This window comes from Pholcus phalangioides, unplaced genomic scaffold, assembly GCF_987345545.1.
Source record: "Pholcus phalangioides strain wild (caught in Gottingen) unplaced genomic scaffold, Ppha-v1.0 ptg000036l_1, whole genome shotgun sequence".
Taxonomy (NCBI): domain Eukaryota; kingdom Metazoa; phylum Arthropoda; class Arachnida; order Araneae; family Pholcidae; genus Pholcus; species Pholcus phalangioides.
In genome coordinates this window covers 1,424,060-1,427,269 of record NW_028301623.1, presented here as the reverse complement: position 1 = coordinate 1,427,269, position 3,210 = coordinate 1,424,060, and the positions used below count along the sequence as shown (strand labels likewise).

The window sequence follows — 3,210 nt, the reverse complement described above, 5'->3', positions numbered from 1 at the left end:
GGACTGCCACGACATCTTGGCGTATGCGGACGACCTGATGATCCTCGCCGAGAGCCCGGTGTCACTTCAAACAAAAATCAACACTGCGAGCGAGGTGTCTGCCAGCCTCGGTTTGAAGATGAACCCCCGGAAGTGCTACTCGATGCACCTCTCGCACTCACCGGCTGGCTGTAGAAGCACTACCTTCGAGGTGGATGGCACCCCCATTCCCGTGGTGACGGACGGCTGTCACAAGAGGTTCCTTGGGAAGCCGGTGGGCTTTCGGCTTCTCCCAGATGACGCTTCGCTGGAGCAATGCATCCAGTACGGGACGGACCTGCTATCATCAAGCCTTGCACCGTGGCAACGCCTGGATGCCCTCAAGAGCTTCTTCTACCCCTCGTTGCAGTACTCTCTACGTACGGCCCAGAGGAAGAAAGGGGAATGGCGCCGGATCGACAATGCGCTGAGACCACTGATCAAAGCCACCCTCAACGTCCCAAAGCGTGCCTCCAACACGTACCTTCATGGCGATAGGAGGGACGGGCTCTTTGGTGTCCCCGAGGCGGCAGTGGACGCTGACATCAGCCACGTCGATGCGGCCATGAAGCTTCTAACATCAAAGGACGCAGTGGTACAGGCCACGGCGTGGGAAGACCTGACAGAATTCGTGGCGAGGTGCATCAGGAAGCCAAACCCGTCGACAGCGGACTTGAATGCTTATCTGTCAAGGTCGGCAGCGAGGCATACCTCACACCCGACATCTTCGGTATGGTCCAGGGCACGGATGGCCTCCGAGCATCTCAAGCTGGTGTGGGAACTCACCGATGACCATCAGGTGGCTGTCAAGTGCGGAGAGACCACCATCTCCGACAGGAGAATGGTCTTCAGAACCCTGAGAGGCGCTGTCAGAAAGCAACACTCTGCGGACTTGGCAGCAATGGCTCACCAAGGGAAGACATCCAGCACCTTCTCACGCTCAAAGGCATCGACCCACTTCCACAGGGAGGGGAGCTTCACTCGCTTCGCTGATTGGAGATTCATCCACCGTGCGAGGTTGGGTCTCGTACCGCTGAACGGCTATCGACACGAGAATGACCCAGCTGCCAAACGTTGCCGCAAGTGCAACTATCCAAATGAAACCCTCCCACACGTGCTGGATCATTGCATGATGTATAGTCCTCTATACACAGCGCGCCACAACAACATCGTGGAAAGGATAAAGAAGGCAGCCAGCGGAAGGTGGGAAGTCTTTGCCGAGAACCGACCAGTGATGGGTTCAACTCTGCGGCCCGACCTGATTCTCAAGAAAGACGGCTCCATCCTGGTCATCGACGTGACGGTGCCATTCGAAAACGGCCCTGAGGCCTTTGCAACAGCGAGACGTGCCAAGGAAGAGAAATATCGACCGCTACTCAACCTCCTGAAGCAGCGCTACCCGGACGTCCGCTTTGGTACCATTGTGGTGGGAGCCCTAGGTTCCTGGGATCCACTTAACGATAGGATCGTGTCCCGGCTGTGCTCCCGAAGATATGCGGGACTCATGAGCAAGTTGATCGTCAGCGATACGATTGCTGCATCACGCGATATCTATGTGGAATTTATATCCGGAGTACGGCAGTCATCCGGGAGGACCCTGACACCCGCAACGTCCTCGCCTGATCGCACGAGCGACCATGCGCGAAGACTGGTCCGACACAGCGCACGTGCAAATGCTGCCCCATGATATGTAAATACCCCCAAGAGTAGTCTCAATGTATATATGTATTACCTTTCGCATAACATGTCATTTTGAATTGTCCGCACATTATATATAACGCACCGATTGTCCGCATAATTTCTTGTATATAGCTTGTACAGAAGGTCGCATATGTTCCGCATATTATCCGCAAATACCATGTAAATAACTCTCGCATATGTCTCGCCTGTATTCATCATCCTCATACTAACCGCAAACTTACTGTAAACAGCGTACTGTAACACGCTTGTAACCGCAGAATAATCCGTAACTGCTTGTAACATACTCATACTGCTCAACCAACTAATGGGTATACTAATCCCCTTGTAAAGGATGAAAGTAAGTCCCATATCGGGCCATGGAAAGAAACCTTTCAAACATGAATAAAAGCTTTTTATAATCTGTTCTTATCAGCTTAATATCTGGTACGTCTCCTACATGGGGACAAGATATTAAACTTATTTTTGGAACAGGGCGGAGTGCTTTCAGCTTGCTGAACCTCTGCCGCGGGTCCTCTCGATATTGCACTACCTTCGAGTTGGGCCCATCCTCATGAAATCAAGTAGACTCTGTGTTTTATTCATAATTTCGCAATAATCACTCTTTGTCGGGGCGAAAACGACAAATTTGAAAGCGGTCGACGGGAAATTAAGGCCCGGCACACGACCCCTGGGACTTAGTTTTTTATTAAGGAGACGACGTGGATGGCACGTCCTTGTGAGGACGGGTCCACGCCGGTCGTTTCCTCGTTGTGCTGTGCGCTTCCGAAATGCTGCCGCGGGTCCTCTCGACGTTTCTCCCGTTACTGGGTGCCCCCCCCCCCACTTCTCGATCGAGAATGCAAGTAGATATTGGTCTCTCGCGTCGACATCTAGCGGTCGAACGTGCAACCCGAACGGAACGGCGCCCAGGATACGTCGCACCTGAAAGCAACATCTGGTCGACAAGGAGTCGTCTCGTCTTCAAAATACGAACGACGCCGCGCGTCAGACCCCAGCCAGGACATTAATTATAGTTAATTGTGATCAAATATTAATTCGCGTCTATCCCGTTATCGCTTCTCGGCCTTTTGGCTAAGATCAAAGTGTAGTAAGTGATCTTGCCAAGGATCTTGCCAGGAGGAGAGCTTTCAACCAGTGGAGTGTGAAGGTGCTACTGCAGGTACTCAACGAGCCACGCCCACCAGAAGAGTTGCCGCGGGTCCTCTCAAGTTGGTGAAGAAGCTGGTTCCTGTTCCTCGATGATGGCTGGCTAAAGGAAGGCAACGGCGTGCCCGAAGCATGACCTGGTTGGCGGTTGATGACTCGTGACCACCCCTGCTCTCTCTTCTTCCTCGTCTCCTCCTCCTCGTCGTGATCCCGGGAAAGGCACCTGTCACATCTCAGGCATTTCAGCCTAGCCGTCGTCCTTGGACCCTCGCCTCATTATATGGCTGGGCCTTGGGCGTGCGGTCAGCGGAAGTGCCTGTTAGCCAATCGGTGGTGTGGCAGTGT

At 53.2% G+C, this 3,210-nt stretch overlaps 1 non-coding gene across 1 annotated transcript; it reads left to right on the top strand.

The window, feature by feature from the left end:
* Positions 1–2,083: 2,083 nt before the first annotated feature.
* LOC149066042 (U2 spliceosomal RNA) lies at positions 2,084–2,270 on the top strand. The gene has a single exon (XR_016195518.1). It is a non-coding gene; the product is annotated as a U2 spliceosomal RNA (small nuclear RNA).
* Positions 2,271–3,210: the final 940 nt, after the last annotated feature.